This window comes from Capsicum annuum, chromosome 11 (assembly GCF_002878395.1).
Source record: "Capsicum annuum cultivar UCD-10X-F1 chromosome 11, UCD10Xv1.1, whole genome shotgun sequence".
NCBI classification, from domain to species: domain Eukaryota; kingdom Viridiplantae; phylum Streptophyta; class Magnoliopsida; order Solanales; family Solanaceae; genus Capsicum; species Capsicum annuum.
Genome location: NC_061121.1, coordinates 146,501,465 through 146,520,816, shown reverse-complemented (window position 1 = coordinate 146,520,816; position 19,352 = coordinate 146,501,465).

The window sequence follows — 19,352 nt, the reverse complement described above, 5'->3', positions numbered from 1 at the left end:
TTTGGCATTATTATTTGTATAGGGTGCATGTGGATATCTTTTTGGATTACCAAAGTTTGCAGTATGTGTTTACTCAGAAAGAGTTGAATCTTAGGTAGAGGCGATGGCTTGAATTACTTAAGGATTATGATATGATCTCCACTACCATCCAGGTAAATCTAATGTGGTTGGCAATGCTCTTAGTAGGTTGTCCATGGGGAGTTTATCTTATGAGTATGAGGATAAGAGAGGATTGGCTAAGGATATTCACTGGTTAGCTAACTTGGGAGTTCATCTTTTGGATTCTGAGGATGGAGGGTTAATTATTCAAGAGGTGGTTAAATCATATCTTGGTGCTGACATAAAGGATAAGCAAGCTTTTGATCCCATGCTTATGAAGATTAAGAATAATGTGGGATATCAAATTTTATGGCTTTTTAGATTAGGGGAGATGGTATTTTGAGGTACCAATGTAGGTTGTGCATTCCTGATGTTGATAGGATGCAAGAAAGGATCTTGACTGAGGCTCATAAGTCTAGGTATACTGTTCATCTGAGTTCAACTAAGATGTACCATGACTTGAAGGAGATCTACTGGTGGAATAATATGAAAAGAGATAAGGCAAATCTTGTTGCTAAGTGTATGGTTTGTCATCAAGTTAAGGTTAAGCACTTGAGGCCTAATGAGATGTCTAAAGAGATAGAGTTACCTATGTGGAAGTAGGAGATAATCAGTGTAGATTTCATAATAGGTCTTCTATGATCTCGCAATCAGTATGATTCAATTTAGGTCATTATGGATAGGATGACTAAGTATTCTCACTTCTTGCCTATGAGGACTAACTACTCTCGAGATGATTATGCTAAGTTATTTATTCAAAAAATTGTAAAGTTGCATGGAGAACCAATTTCCATCACTTTAGATTGAGGTACACAATTCTCTTCTCATTTTTGGTGATTATTTCAAAAAGGTTTGGGGACCAAGGTGAACCATAGCACTATTTTCCATAATCAAACGGATGGACAAGTAGAATGGACTATTAGACATTGGAGGATATGCTTAGGGCTTATGTGATTGATTTTGGAGGTAATTGGGTTGATCACTTGCTTTTTATTGAGTTTGTTTATAATAATAGCTATCATTCGAGAATTTAGATAGCTTTTTTTGAGGCTATATATGGTCAGAGGTGTAGATCTCCTATTTAGTAGTTTGAGGTTGGTGAGACTAGATTGTTTGGTCTTGATTTGGTTCACCAAGTCATAGAAAAGGTGAAGGTTATTAGAAGAAGACTTAAGACTGCTCAGAGATTCCAAAAGTATTATGCAAATGTGAGGCAAAGGGAGTGGGTTTTTGAAGTAGATGATTGGGTGTTAATAAAAGTCTCTCCTACGAAAGGAGTAATGAGGTTTGGGAAGAAAGTGAAGCTTAGTCCTCGTTATGTTGTTCTGTATCAGATTTTGAGGGAAGTTGGGAATGCTACTTATGAGTTGTGTTTGCCCTCGAGTTTGGGTTCCATTCATCTGGTTTTTCATGTGTCCATGTTGAAGAAGTGTGTGGGTGATTCTTCTTTGGTTGTTCCTATGGAGGATTTTGGTATTTCAGATTCCTTATTTTATGAGGATATCCCGATTCAAATTTTGGCTAGAAAAGTTCGTAGGTTCAGGACTAAAGATGTGACTTCAGTGAAGGTGCATTGTATTTAAGGTGTGATATTCATTTTCCCTCTCATGACATTTCTAAATTATCATTAAGATATATGCTCATTCTTCTTTTTTATCATCCTAATGGGTGCCTTGATACATGATTCAGGGATGAATGATCCTGGGGGTCAATGTAATACCCCAAAATTTGGCCTCTAAAAATTTCATGACTTTGTCATCACTGCCCAGGCAATGGCTCATGCGATGTGTTTTTGTCACTCATCAGGAGTTGTATTGTACCAATAGTAGCTTAACCAGTGAAAATTCCTCAAGTTTCTATTTAGATCATGACAACGACCCTACGAGTCATAAGGTTAGGTCACGAGTCGTAAGGTGTGACTTGTGACCAAACCAAGAGAGGTGGTCCTGAGTTACTGCCCAAGCTACAAGTCATGGTGATGACTCATGACCAGTTGTTACCTGTCCCTTAACGACTGGGAGCTATATTTCTTGCTTGTTTTCATTAAGTGCATTGTGGTATTTTCCCCTTATTCTACTATTCCCATGAGTTAAAACCTTTTCATTGGCCTTATTTTCACTTCTTAACAAAACAAATACACTACTCTTACTCTCAAATTCCCCAATAAAGAGAAAGGCTAGGGTTTCTAAGGATTAAGCACCTAGGGTTCAAATTGTGGTCTTTTTCCAAACTCTTGGTACTTTCAGGCATGTATCTCTTCCCTAAATTAATTTTCTTACAAACATGAGTTTATTCAATGTCCGTGTGGATTTAATTGTTGGTTTTGAATGTTGGTTGAGGGATTTGGAATGGTTATTATGTGAATTGGTTTCCCATAGTTTTGAATTGGTTATTCATTCTTTTTCATATGGTTTTTAATCAAAATATGTGCATGGGTGTGGGAATTGGAAAGGGGAATAAGGGTTTCCGCAATTTTATGGTTTAATGGTTTTGGAATTGGCTTTAACCTCAACCCAACTTGTTTGATTAGTTTTGAAAACATGGATATATGCACAATTTCACTTGCTCTTGGAACCTTATATTGCATAAAATGTTAATGGAACATAAAATGGTTTTGAAAGGCCTTAGTGCCATGGTTTTTGATTAAAATGGTATTTGGAAGGCCTTGGTGGCCATGGATTAGATTTAATTAGAACTTTGGATTCAAATTGGCTAAATAGTTTTGGTATGTCATAAATAGAATTGGCTTGCAATATTTTTTATTTGGTATGACGATACCAATGGTAAGTTCATAATTAAATGACTCCTTGTTTAATGCATGGGAATATGGGTAAATGGTTTTAATTTTGTCATAAAGGGGGTTGCGTAGCTTGGCGTGGAAGGTAGAGGTCCTGGGGGGCGATACTAGAAACTACTTTTGTCAGAGTGGGGGTCATGGTGACTATGTGCATAGTTCACACTTTATACATTTATATATTTTGGAATGGCTAAGGTCATGGATTCACTGGCCCATCCTCAAATTTTCCTAGTTTGTGCGGCTAACACATGTTTGAACCCTTTCATTGAGGAAACTTAAACCCATATAGATAGTTGGTGCCCTTAGGATGGTTAGAGCTACATAGTCCAGGTTAATGGTTTTTAAATCTCATGCTAAACCTTGTTCCCTATCCTGGAATCTTACATATATTCATATGAATATGTGCATATAATTTTTGGACTGATTTTACTTAGTATTATTTTATTCCTTCCCTGAGTTACATGCTAGTGCAAACCCCGCTAACCATCCCCGGATGCTACATCATTTCATGATGTAAGGTCCTAGGGGTTCTTTGGTTATCTTGTGCAGAGTTAGGTGATTTTGATTCGTCGGTTGGTCTGCTTTGAAGTAGTAAGCCTCCATCCTTCGAAAGGCCAGATAATTTACTACTTTTGTTATGAGTACCGAAATCCCATCAGTTTCTTTTTATATTTTGGATTGCCTTTTTAGCCATGGTCGGGGGCAAGTACCGACCTACTATGACATTTGTTTTTTGTTAAAGACTTTGTGGACAGATTGTAGGTTGGTCGTTACTTTGAAATCTTAGTTTCATTGAGTTACAATAACTATTTTATTTGTATATTCTTAATGTCTTCTGCTGTTTATTTAGATCTTGCTCAGTTCGACAGGCTAAGGGGGTGGCCGCCGGTCCTCATAGGATTGAGATACCCATCAAGACTAAGCCCTGTGTAACTCCCCGAGATAACCCTTGGACATCACATAATGCTTAGAACGACAAGTGATCCTAAGCTAACCCACAATACTGGCATAATTCACGAGCAACTGAATAAATGCATGAAACTGGCAAAAATAATCGAAAAAGATGTCATTAACTCAACTTGTTTAATACAAAATTGTTCAAAAACATACAACAATGGTTATACAGAAGATTGAAACTGAATATATCAAATTTGATTGACAATCTATGAAGCCTCAACTAATACTGACTATAGGCAATTGAGACATAACACCATTCATCCCTAATCAATATGAATAAATAAAAATACAATACTGGAACTAGAGTTGACTCAAGTCCTCGAATCAAGAGAACTCATCACCTATTGGCTGGAAGCTGTGTGTTATCTGAACATGGTATTGTCAGCTACAACTGGCAACTACATTACAAAACAATATAGCCACACAGACATATATTGTCCAGTACTTCTAGAATGTACTGAGTATGTGGGAATAAATGCAATAAGTAAAACTAAAACTGGCCATACTTTCAAATCATGCATGCTAAGTGTAAAAGGACTCACCTTGGTCATGAATAAACTAGAAGCTGAAATATCATAAAACATGAATAATAAATCATAATCTGATAAGCTTAGTCATACTTTTATGGGAGAATCATGTGAGCTATTATGGAGTCCAACGTCTTACCCACATTGGGGAGAGTTATTCTACCCTTGCCATCGGAATAGAACCTTAACTTAGAGTGATCAATAAACTTAGCCCATATTAGGAAAGGGGAACACTCTCTGGCAAGGCCCCTAAACTAACAGCGGCACATAGTTTGTTAGAAATAGCATGCGCTAAACCCACATTCCCCTCTTAGTGCAAAATACTACTCCCAAAATATATAATTATTTGCTCATACTTATGAGATCTACCTTAAAATAGCATATGGGTTTATAAACTGAAAATCAACTATGCTTATCTTACTTAAATTATATTCATTAGGAATCTTGTAGATTTCATGTCTTATCTGAGATCATAAGGTCAAAACTAAACTTTAATCATGTTGTAAAACTTACATCTTGAACTTATAAACTTGAAATTTTTGTAAACTTAGTAACCTATGCGTAAACTTGAAATCATTCATCATCTCATAGAAACTTCATATCAAAATATCAAACTTAGTGCATAAGATCACTTTCAGGGATAAAAACATAAGAAAACATAAAATCATATACAAACCAATGTTCAATTCATGAGGAAGTATCAAAATCTTAAAGCATAAGGAAAGTGTGCATAAACCCTAGAAGTTAATTTCTCCAAAATCAATTAAAAATCAAACTTTTAGGAAAAGGGATGGAAGAGTATCCTTTTGCAAACCACACATACCTGATTACTCTTGATTCTTCAATTTACGTTTTAAGGATTTGGACTTGGAGATGAAAACCCCAAATTTCTTACTTTGGAAGAAGAGAAAAATTGCATATTTATTTAGTAATTTGGTGTTGTGTTGAGAATGAGGGATTCGAGGTTTTTTAGGCTTTTTATTCATCCTTAAAATAGAATAAACGGTGGGGTTTTGGGGTTAAAAGAGTGGAAAAAGACCAAAAAACCCTTTTGAAACCACCTGAAAGTTGCCTGGAAGCAGTCCTAATGACTTAGGTCATGACTCATAGGGTCTTTCCACCAGTAGTGACTTAGTCATGGTCAGAAATCTAATTTCAGACTCTACTGCCCAAACTACGACTCCCTCCTAGCGACCCGTAATGAGACATTACGAGTTGTAGTTTGGGCAGCTTTGACAATGCTTTGGTATTTTGGCCATAACTTTTCACCCCTATATCGGATTGAGGTGAAACTGGTATCGTTGGAAAGATAATTCAAATATATATCTATTTGTGGGTATTGAGTGCAAGAATTCCTAGTATATTAAAAGTAATTCTCATTTTAAGCTGACTATAGTTATATACTTCACAAGAATTTAATTGCTAAGGGGTGTTTTAACTTGTCTATACGGTAGGAGTTATTTGTGACCTTAATATGTGAATAAACCACTAGAAAACTATCAAAGCATGAGGTTTGGTCTTTCATGAACATAATGTGTGGTTCTATCATTGGCTTGGATTTTTGGGGTGTCACAATATCGCCCCCTTAGGATCATTCGTCCTTGAATGAAAACTAACTTGGTTGTGACTTTCTAAAAAGAGATCTAATCCCTGAAATAGAATTCTGAGAGTTGAATATAGACATGATGACTGAATTTCTAACTAACTTTAACTAGCTTTAAAATCTAAGGACTCACTAGTATTATCTGGCTGAATTCTAAAGTTGGATAACCAACATGATACTGATTTCTGAATCAAGATATCCTTTATGGTTGAGACTAATTTAGACTAGGAGTAAGGACTAAATTGAATTCACAATTTGCATGAATATAAATCAATTACCTTATGGAATAGGCATATTTATGAAACTTCAGATAGTAAAACTAGATGAAAAGATGGAAAACTATAGGAGCTTATTTGTCTAATTGCTAAACTAAATTCCTGGCCATATGGATTGACTCATACTGAAAGCTTATTACTCAACTAAAGTATTTCTTCAACACTCGTTGTAAGAAGTTCTAATAACATTAGGGAGTAAAGAATTTTGGGCGTGATATGAGTGAGATATCTAAACAAGGAATCGTAACATGGCTACCACTATTTAAAATAAAATATAGGAATTTAAAATATAAGCTAGGATAGAATTACTAAGCCTTAGGCAATGCAACTGCCCACTTTCAAGCTTAGCCACACCTCTCAAATACTCCATCAACTATACTTTTCCACTTAAATACTACCCTTCAATTGATGCCACTTATAATATTCATACAGGTATTGATAACTCCATATACTAAAGTCTAAGTCAAACTAAATTCTCTCACCGTGTTGAAGCCTAAATAACAGTCACAAGGTACTATGCATAATACTAGTCTAAACCATGGATTCAATATCCTATAGGTTTTTAGATATCTCATCTCAAGAATAATACTCCATATAACTTCAACAACTAAATTCAACCTTTTACTACAAATTAACTAGCGTACAATGCATTTAGCCACTTTTATACAAACATGACATTAAAGCCTATCATTATAACCACATATGAACTTCTAGGAAACCAAACCAGCTAAGAATTTTTCCATGTTCTCTAATATCTCTATCAATAATAACTTTCATGCAATATCCCCAAGAATTCTCAACTAACTATGACATATACCAAAAACTCTGCCTTAATATTCCTTCACACTTATGGCCTTAGATAAAACAAGAATACAACAATCTTTCCATAATAAGGAACATTTACTCTCTTTTATTTAAACTTTTTTCATCCATTTTTATCACTGCTATCTTTATATAAGGTGTGGTCACTGGAAGGTTAGAACATGAGGACCTGAAGCATGAAATAATACTATATATAACCTTGACAGTTAACTGAGGCCTGAGAATAGAGTATTAAAGGTATGGATTCATTAAAGGGATCTAAATTGAGGACAATCATTCCATAATGTGAATTTCACTAGTCATTAAAGGTATACTATAAGTTCTGGGAACTGTGCATACTCTGAAACATGGTTCATACTTATCAAAAGATACTTAATAGACAAGAACTCATAGAATCATGGGTGATGACTCATATCACATAGTGAAGCTATTTTTTCTTGTAATAGAAGCTGAGAAGGAATATAAATATGCATGAAGTTTATAAGAATTGGTCATAGGCGTGGCTCTATCATGCAATACATAGATGGGGTGCCATAATGAATAAAATCCAAGGAAAGGAATATGCTAGAGTAATAATGGATCACTAACCTAGCACAACTCTTATTGACATCCATCACAATCTAATTATAAAAATTGATTTGGTTCATCAGCCTATCATCTCCCCTTTAGACTAACGCCAATATTCTAAGCCTATAAGTCTATTCCATATCCTCAAGACTGAGCGATAATTTCTTCACTCTAATGATCTACACATAAATGCTCATTTCACGTGAATAAACTATATCTGGACAATACCGACTTCATTCTTTGGCACTCCCTTGATATATACCACTCTTAATTTTCTCTATCTTCAATAATAATCATTATGTACTTACACTCTTCTCGACAAACATATCTGCCTTACTAAATACATAATCCACCTCTTTTTCTTCGCAGCTTACTAATATCATACCTCTAAACTTAGTTTTTTCCCTAAACCATGAGAATCAAAATTATACTAAAAGACTTACCATCATCTATCCATAACTCTTTTACTTAGCTATTAAGAACATTGTATTCTATATAACTAGCCATCTTCCAACCTAGCAACTAGAGGGTACTACTAACCATACACAACACTTAATAATATTAGAAAATAATACAACCATATCATCTGGTACACCTCTACATCATACCTATAACAGCATACTTAATTGCGAATAAATCAAGTTAAAATCTTGCATACACTGTTTTAAGCCTACTAGATCATTTTTATATAACTAGCATCACTAACCAAGAAATCATTATTTCCAACTTGATGATTATCCACTGTTCAAACTTAGTGTCTAATACTAGACCTTATTAACAACACAACTTCACACACTATTCTTGCTGGGAAGCTATAAAATAAAATATCAATAAGCACCAGTCCACTAGAACCTCATGATAACAATGATTGATAGACATAAACCTATCACTGACTCTCTTAACCTCCATCACCTGCTCCCTAAGTTCATCATCTACAAAGATACCTACCTTATTTCTATGTCTCACACTACCCCAGTACCATAACTTATTTCCATCCATATCTCTCTCCTAAGTGCCTACCCATTTAGTTTCCTGGACACAAGCTATACTAACCCTTCTCTTTCTAAGAATCTTCATAAGCTCTATCGACTTACCTTCAAGCATTTCTATATTCCATGACCCCACTCTCAACCTAGATGCACCCTTATCACATCTAACCCTACTATTCCTTACTCTCGACCCTCGACTCGAACCTAGACCCGACCCTAACCCTCCCCAACCCCAACTCCAAACCCACCCTAAATGACCCTAGTATACTATCTATCGCCCCCGTCACTACTCAAAAGGATACACCAAAATAAAAAAAGCAATGGATATGAAGAAAACGACGAGCAACGGCTAAAAACAGATAAGTATGCAAGCAAAACCAATAAGAAGAGCTGATATTAACAAACCAGAACAAGAACTACACTACCTACAGTTATCCCACAAGAACAATTAAGAAAACCAAATGAGGAATCAAGATAAAAAAAAGGACGAAAAACCTAGGCCAAATAAATTAGCGAAAAATAAACTATAAAGGAGTAAAACAAGTGCACCTGGTCCTTAAAAAAGATGGAGTTTGGATATTTCTTGATCGTTCCATCAGATTTTGACAAATAGGTGCAGAAATTAGTCGCCAGAATTTGCTGTCGCCGTCTTTACCCTATTGCTAATAATGATCCCCTATTATTTTTTACTAAAAAATGCACTATCATCGAAAAGTGTACAGATCATTGAAATCTTGATGTCGCCGCCTGAGGATGGATGTTCGATCTGGACTAGTAGTACCTATAAAGAGTTAGGAAGAAAATAGAGAATAGAAACTAACGTCGCTTTGCTAAAAACTATTGGGGTAAAAAAAAACCGGTGAGGTCACCAAAAAATTATTGGAAAAAGTAGTTGCCTCTTGTCTTAGTAAAGAAGACAAAAAATATCACACTTTTGGTGAATAAGACAAGCCTGGTGGGAGTGAAACCTACAAGTCTAAAATATGCTCAGTTTACTGTTAACAACCGTGTATGGCGGTCGGTGGTAGAGAAGTCGCTAGTGCCGGAGCTTTGAATTAGTTGTTTGTTAAAACCCTATTCCTAGTGGAGTCCAAGTAAAACATGAATAATAAAAAATAATTTGATAAGCTTAGTGAGTCATTACACTTTTCTAAAATCTTTAGTTTTATGGGAGATTCCTATAACCGACATACACCATGTGAGATATCACGGATTCCAACATCTTACCTGCGTTGGGGAGAGTATTCTATTCTTGCCATCAGAATAAAATCTTAACTTAGAGTGAGCACTAAATTGAGCCCATATTAGGCAAGGGGAACACTCTCTGGAGAGACTTCTAAACCTACGGTGGCACGTAGTTTCTGAGAAATAGGATGTACTAAACCCATATTTCCCTCTTAATGCTAAATACTACTCCCAAAATATATACTTATATGCTCATACTTGTGAAATCCACCTTAAAATAGAATATAGGTTTATAAATTGAAAAACCAACTATTTATCTCTTACTCAAATCATATTCATGAGGAAACTTGTGGATTTTATGTCTTATATGAGATCATTAGATCAAAACTGAACTTTAATCATTCTGTAAAACTTGTATCTTAAACTTATAAACTTTAACTTCCTTAAAACTTAGTAACTCATGCTTAAACTTAAAATCATTCATCATCTTATAGGAACTTCATATCAAAATATCAAACTCAATGCATAAGATTACTTTTAGGGATAAAAACATAAGTAGACATAAAATCATATGCAAAACAATGTTCAATTCATGAGGAAGTATCAAAATCTTATTGCATAAGGAAAGCGGGTATAATCCGTATAAGTTAATTTCTTCAAAATCAAATAAAAATCAAACTTTTGGGTACAAGGATAGAAGAGTATCCTTTCTCAAACCCCACATACCTTATTACTCTTGATTCTTGAATTGAAGTTTTGAGGACTTCAACTTGGAGATGAAAACCCCTAATTTCTTGCTTTGGAAAAAGATAAAAATCGCATGTTTATTGAGTAATTTTGTATTGTGTTAAGAAGAGAGATTTGGTGTTGTTTTGGCTTTTTATTCAGCCTTACAATAATTTAAACGATGTATTTGTGAGTTTAAAAGAGTGGGAAAAGACCAAAAAGATCTTTAGAAACCATCTAGAAGTCGCCAGGAAGTAGTCCCAATGACTTAGGTCACGACTCGTAGGGTCTTGCCACCAGTCATGACTTGAGTTGTGGTCAAAAACCCAATTTTATCCTCTACTATCTATACAACGACTCCCTTATAACGAATAATAATGAGACATTAGGAGTCGTAGTTTGGGCAGCTTTGATAGTGCTTTTGTATTTTGGCCATAACTTTTCACACCGATATTGGATTAAGGTAAAATTGGTATCGTTGGAAAGCTAATTCAAATATATATATATATATGTATGTATGTATATATATGTGTGTATATATATATCGGTGGGTATTGAGGTAAAAAATTCTTAGTATACAAAAAGCGATGCACGTTTGAAGCTGACTATAGTTATAAAATATACTTCAAAAGAATTTAATTACTATGGGATGTTTTAACTTGTCTATAGTCTAGGAGCTATCTTTGACCTTAATATGTGTCTAAATCACTATAAAACTATCAAAACATAAGTTTTGATCTTTCATGAACTTAAAACATGGTTCTAACATAGGCTTAAATTTTTGGGATGTCATACCCTACTTCGGGTCGTGACATATAAATACCCTATTTTAGCCAGTTTTTGCGATTAATTCATCCATTATCTTGAGAACATGTAATGCCCTGAGAGCACATCCTAGGCATCACATGGTGCTTACAGTCCTGAGGGACCACAAGCTAACCCATGAGCTAGTACCTGCTGTGAGCACTGGATAACATGATCATAAATGTGGAAGAAAACTGACATGCCATAAGTTTTTAATAACTAAACTCAAAATTGAAATATGAATGTATAGAAATAACTGACTAAATTTGATAAAATACTAATAAAATGGGTAACTAACTGTAATTTTTGAATACTAAATAACTAACTCTAATGCTTGATAAGCCTCTAAAAATGAATGATTGTGAGTTGATAGGATAGGCCCCAACTAACTCCAACTAACTACTAAACTGAGACATTAAATAAAGTAAGCCTGTCCTCAAAGTATGAGGACTTACCACTGCTACTGCTGAGGATTTGATAAGTCTAATCGCGAGCTGGGAACTGAGCGTCAGACCCTATGATATAATAAATCATAGCGCAAAAAAAGGTATGCGATCAGTACTTTGAATATACTGGTTTGCTAAATGAGGTAGGCTGATAAGAATGGTTTCTTGATCAAAACTAATAATTAACTGAATATGCATGTAAAGCATGGATCACTGAATAAAGAGCATAAAATCTATAGGTACCAAAAATATATAGAAATCTATAAATACTAAGTATGCATAAAAATCTGTAAATACTGAAGATGCATGAAAATCTATGGATACTAAGGATGCATGACCAAGCATATAACATGAACTGAGTAAAATCTGTAAACTAAAATAACTAAAATTTGTATGCTTTGGTCAAACAATACTAAGACTAAATAACTGAACTGGGACTGTACCTGAGACTGTATCTAAGACTGTGAGAGGTATCATCAAACCGACATGCCTTAATCTGAGCTAATCGGGGTACAACCTATAACCCCAGTTAGAAGGGTGTTAATACCATTCCATGGGTACTAACGCTAGCTTTGTGGATCCACTGTACTGATATACTGTCCAAAGGACTAAGGGTGTCAAGCCTGAACTGACGGGTGACCCTGTGAGATAGTCAAGACTAATTTGATAGGTGACTTCTCATATCCTATGCTGGCTGCATAGTTCTGGAGTATAAGGACTGCTACTAATGATTCTACCATCTGACAGGGAAGACGCCATCCCAACACTCTCTCGCTGTTAAATCCTACTCGAAATTGAAAGACACTGAAATACTAGACTGATCTGAGTATAACTGACTAATATCTGAATCTTCTGATAATGCTCATAGTATGTTCTAAAGACTATTCTGTAATGTACTGAGACTAGACTACATAAATAGCTATGGTTTTCGGGTATTCAATACCCTCAGGACTTAAAAACAGCAATGGTAAAATAACAATAAAGCTTGGGGGACAAAGCATGAAGGCTTTTATTAAATCAATCACTCTTGTAGGCATTTTATCAAACACTAGTAGTCCATGGATTAAAACAATCATTGAAATGTCATGGAACTTATAGAAATAACATGAACCCAACATAATAGTATTAAATCATGGTTTAATTCAATAAATAATAATATTAAAACATGGAGAATTGAATAACAACAATAATTTCATTGAATCATGGTATAAAATCAATAGTACATGGAGATTCATGGGTGAAATTATAATTTAAAATCAATTAACTTGTAACGATCACAATTTTATAATTTAAATAGGATACTTGGAATCCATGGATGAAAGGAATCCATGGATGAACATCTAACATACCTGGAATAATGAATTTCATGAAGTTCTTGGAGAAATTCTTGGGGTTGACCTTGATTTTTGTGAGTTAGGGTTCTTGTTCTTGAAGATGGTTGATTTTAATTTCATAGAATAATGCAAAAGTGAGCAAATAATATTTTTCTTAGGGTTAAATCTCGTGTTTAAGAGGATTTGAGGTCATACGAAAAGAATAAACGACCCCTGGAATTTAAAATCATAAAATTGGAAAAATTCCTGATTTTCACCCTTGGAGGGACACGCCACTATCGTACCAAGCCACTTGAATTGGACAATTGGGAAACTGGTGGATGAAGCGACATGGGGAAATCACGGTTCTTCACTGATTGGGACCTAGAAGTTCTCTACGATGCGGTGAAATCACGGAGAGACACTGGAAACTGTCTGATGGCAATTTAGCCTTTGGCACGACTGCCAAGACCGCACACCTTCACTGGAAAATGACAATTTCTATTTACACTGGATCTATGATACGTTGGTGACTAAAATGATAGTGTTTAACAACTAAAACTTAAAATCTCCATAACTTCTTACCCGGTTATCGGATTTGGGCAAATTTTATATCGTTGGAAAGCTAATTCAATTTTATACATGATGGCAGGCTCTAAACTAAAAAATAATAAGTGTTTCAAAAATTTTATATACTAATCTCATGTATTGGGACTTAAATTATGCTAAGGAAATGCGGTGTATTATAATATCTCCCCCTTCGGATGATTCGTCCTTGAATGAGACTGGTTAAGCTGGGGAAAAATTGATGGATTGAGCTTACATACTGAACATGCATATCTGATGCATGGAATGCATGAATGAACTGTCTAATCAATGCACAACTAACATGAACATGATGTACAACTGAAACTGAGCATGATAGAGATAAATCTTAAGAAGATTTGTACCTTATACTGAATCTAGATTCGCGGAGAAAAGATAAGGGTACTTGGTTCGCATATCTGCCTCTGCTTCCTAAGTGGCTCCCTCAACGAACTGATTCTGCCAAAGAACTTTGACCAATGGAACTTCTTTGTTCCTTAGTCTACAAACTTGATGATCAAGAATTTCGATTGAAACTTTTTCAAAGGAAAGACTATTCTGAATATCTACGCTTTCTAAGGGAACAACTAAAACTAGATCACCAATACACTTTTTCAACAATGAGACATGGAACACTGGATGTACTGAGGCTAAACCTAAAGGTAACTCAAGCTCGTAAACTACCTTTCTAAAATTATTGAGAATTTTGAAGGGACCGACATATCGGGGACTGAGTTTCCCTTTCTTGCCGAATCTCTTCACTTTCCTATTGGAAGAGATTTTCAAGTACACAAAATCACCAACCTTAAACTTAAGATTCTTTCTCCTTACATTTGCATATGATTTCTATCGGCTCTAGGAAGCCCTAAGCCTTTCTCTGATCAATTGAGCCTTCTCCAACGCATCAAACACCAAGTCAGGCCATACTACTACGGCCTTACCTACTTTAAACCAACCAATTAGAGATCTACATGTCCTACCATAGAGAGCTTCAAATGAAGCCATACGAATACTAGAATGATAGCTATTATTATATGCAAATTTAATCAAAGGAAAATGGTTATCCCAACTACCTTTAAAATCAACTACGCATGCTCTCAGCATATCCTCTAGAGTCTGAATGGTCAGTTCTGCTTGACCATCTATCTGAGGTGGAAAGTTGTACTGAGATGGACTTGGGTACCAAGACCCTTTTGGAATACTTTCCAAAAGTGAGAGGTAAAATGGGTACCTTTATCTGAGATGATAGATAAAAGAACATCATGCAACCAGACCAACTCTCTAAGATAGAGTTTGGCATAGTCCTCGGCTGAATAAGAGGTATGGACTGGCAAGAAATGAGCTAATTTGAAAAGACATGACTAGAAATTCAAAGTGACCAAACCGAGTTTGAAAAACTATTTTCAGAATGTCACATTTCCTGACTCTAAGTTGATGATAGCCTGATCTGAGGTCTACCTTTGAAAAATAGTTGGCACCCTAAAGTTGATCAAACAAGTCATCGATTATAGGAAGTGAATATTTATTCTTGACTATGACTTTTTTCAACTGATGGTAGTCTATGCATATTCTGAGAAAATCGTCTTTCTTACGCATGAATAGAACAGGTGCACGCCATGGGTAGATGTTGGGTTTGATAAATCCTTTATCTAGAAGATCTTTTAACTATTTTTTTAACTCCTTGAGTTTAGTAAGATCCATTCAGTATGGTGGATTAGATATGGCCTGCGTATCTAGAAGAAGGTCAATTCCAAAGTTGATTTCTCTTTCCAGAAGAACTCTGGGAAGATCTTCAGGAAATACATCTGAGAATTCATTTACTACTAGAATTGATTTAAGAGTTGGAGTTTTTGAACTTGAGTCTTTGACTCGACCAAGATGGTAAATACACCCATTGGATATCATCTTTCTCGCCCTAAGATGCAAAATCAACTGACCCCTAAGAGATGTGGTACTACCCTTCCATTCAAAGATAGGTTCATTTGGGAACTAAAAATGAACTATTCTATTTCTATAATCAACTGAGGCATAACATGAGTGGATCCAATCCATGCCGAGAATGACGTCAAAGTCCATCATCTCTAACTCCATGAGATTAACTGAAGTAACTTTCTGAGCTATTGTAACTGGATAGTTCCTGTATACCTGTCTGGCTATAATGAAAACACCTACTGGGTAGACACTAAAAAGGGCTCTACTAGAGTTTTAGGACTGACTCCAAAATTGACGGCTATATATGGAGTTACAAAAGAAAGAGAAGCTCCAGGGTCTAGTAAAGCATAAATAGGTAAGTGAAAGACCTGCAATGTACCAGTAACTACGTCAAGATAATTTTCCTGATATTGGAAGGACTAAAGATCATATAATCTATTTGGACGCTGACCACTGGTAGCACTGAAAGTGGCACCCTGCTAAGTTGGGCGACCAAATAGAACTAACGACAGATTGGACTGGCCCTATTGGCGTAAATCCCTACCTTTCTGAGCAGCTTCTCGATACTCCTAAATCGGATGGCTTGTCTTGCCATACCCAAAGCACACATCACTATTCTCTCTACACTCACCCTAATGGAGTCTGTCATATTTCTAACATAGAGGGTTTGTACGTACACTGCTAACACTACCTTAGGACTTAGAGCCTGGTGCTCTATCCCTATTGTCATTTCTGAATTTAGGAATGAGAGCACTCACTGAAGAGAGTGTTAGGTCTAAAGACCTTTGATGAGGGTGAGGACAGTTACCACCCTCTGACTTTCACTGAATAAAGTTTAAACTACCCATCCTAGCCCTCTTGTTTTCTCTCTCTCTTACCTTAATCTTCTGCTCGTCTATTTGTTGAGCATGGAACATCAACCTAGACAAGTCTATCTCACTAATCAGCATTGCGGTCTACACTCCTTAACCATATAATTAGATATACCAGACAGAAACTTACTCATTTTGGACCTGTTATCAGTTACCAAATGAGGAACATATCTAGCTAACTAAGTAAACTTAAGCGAATACTCCCTCACGATCATGCTGCCTACCTAAAGTTAATAATTTCTAACATCTTAGCTTTCTTTAACACCAACAGGAAAAATCTGTATATGAAATTTGTGGCAAACTCTTCCCATTCTACAGGCCCTGTATCTACACCCCTATCAACCTTCCACTGCTTAAACCAAGTATAGGATACATCCTGTAATTGATATATAGCCAACTCAGCACTCTTACTGGATATCACCCCTATGGCATCCATTACCTTTTGAACCATCTCTAAGAATTCCTATGGATCCTCTACAGACTTAGATCCCATGAAAGAAGGATGATTCATCAAGGTGAAATCCTAAATTCTGGTTGCAGCATTATTGGCCACTGGGTTGGCCGGAATAGTAGCTGGCCGTTTATTTTGTGCTGCTATGGTGTTTGCTAGAGTAGTGAACGCAGCCTTGAATTTTATGTAAGAGACATGCTCGTCCAAAGGATCTGCCAAGACGGGCTGAGGAGCTGTCTGGTTTCCTATTCTTTTGTTCTTCTTAAGAGGCATGTTCTATAAATGGAAGAAAGAAATGGCTTAGAAAGGGAGTTTAACTTGAGCTCATGCTCACTCGCACAACATGAATACTAAAAGAAGGGAAACTTTTTCCTTAACGTCTTGTAGCCTCTCATCCATAAGTGTGGCATGCTATATACACATGCATAAGACTCTATGTAACATGGCTTTCAGACTTCCTAGGACACTTTTAAACCTTACGCTTTGATACTAAGTTTGTAACACCCTGAGAGCACACCCTGGGCATCATACGATGCTTACAGTCCCAATGGACCACAAGCTAACCCATGAGCTGGTACCTGCTGTGAGTACTGGATAACATGATCATAAATACAAAATAATATTAACATGCCAGAAGGTTTTAATAACTGAACTCAAAACTGAAATATGAGTCTATAGAAATAACTGACTAAATCTGATAAAATACTGATAAACTGGATAACTAATTATAATGTCTGAATACTGAATAACTGACTCTAATATCTGATAATTCTCTAAAACTGAATGACTATGAGTTGATGGGAAAGGCCCCAACTAACTCCAACTAACTACTAAATTGAGACATAAAATAAAGTAAGCCTATCCTCGAAGTATAAGGACTCACCATTTCTACTGCTAAGGATCTGAAAAGTCTAATTACGATCCCGGAACCAAGCATCAAAACCTATGATATAATATATCATAGCATAAAAGAAAAGGTATGCAATCAGTACTTTGAATGTACTGGTATGCTAAATGAGGTAGGCTGATAAGCATGGTTTCATGATCAGAACTAATAATTAACTAAATATATATGTAAAGCATAGAGTACTGAATAGAGAGCATAAAATTTGTAGGTACTAGAAATATGTGGAAATCTGTAAATACTGAGTATGCATAAAAATCTATAAATACTGAAGGTATGTGAAAATCTATGGATACTAAGGATGCATGACCAAGCATATGGTATGAACTGAGTAAAATCTGTAAACTGAAATACTGAAATAACTAAAATTTGTATGCTTTGGTCAAAAAACACTAAGACTGAATAACTAAACTGGAACTATAACTGAGACTGTATCTGAGACTGTGGGAGGTATCATCTAACCGACATGCCTCAATCTGAGCTAATCGGGGTCCAACCTATAACCCCAATTGGAGGGGTATTAATATAATGCCATGGGTACTAATACGATTTGTTTGGATCCACTATACTGATATACTATCTAAAGCTCTAAGGGTGTCAAGCCTGAACTGACGGGTGACCCCTGCGAGATAGTCAAGCCTAATTTGACGGGTGACTTCTCATATCCTATGCTAGCTACGTAGTTCTAGAGTATAGGGACTGCTACTAATGACTCTGCCTATCTGATAGGGAAGTTGCCATACCAACACTTACTCGGTGCTAAATCCTACTCCCAACTGAAAGACACTGAAATACTAGACTGTTCTGAGTTTAACTGACTGATATCTGACTTTTCTGATAATGCTCATAGTATGTTCTGAAGACTATTCTGTAATGTATTGAGACTGGACTACATAAATAGCTATGGTTTTTGGGTATTCAATACCCCCAGGACTAAAAAACAACAATGGTAAAATAACATTAAAGCTTGGGAGACAAAGCATGAAGGCTTTTATTAAATCAATCACTCTTGTAGGCATTTTATCAAACACTTGTAGTTCATGGTTTAAAGCAATCATAGAAATTTCATGGAACCTATAGAAATAACATGAATTTGACATAATAGTGTTAAACTATAGTTTAATTTAATAAATAATAATATTAAAACATGGAGGATTGAATAACAACAATAATTTTATTGAATGATGGTATAAAATCAATAGTACATGGAGATTCATGGGAGAAATCACAATTTAAAATTAATTAACTTGCAAAGATCACAATTTTATAATTTAAATAGGATACTTAGACTCCATGGATGAAAGGAATCCATGGATGAACATTTAACATACCTGGGATGATGAATTTCTTGAAGTTCATGGAGAAATTCTTAAGGTTGACCTTGATTCTTGCGAGTTAGGGTTTTTGTTATTGAAGAGGGTTGATTTTAATTTGAGACAATAATGCAAAAGTGAGCAAATAATTCTCTCTTAGGGTTAATTCCCATGTTTAGGCATAT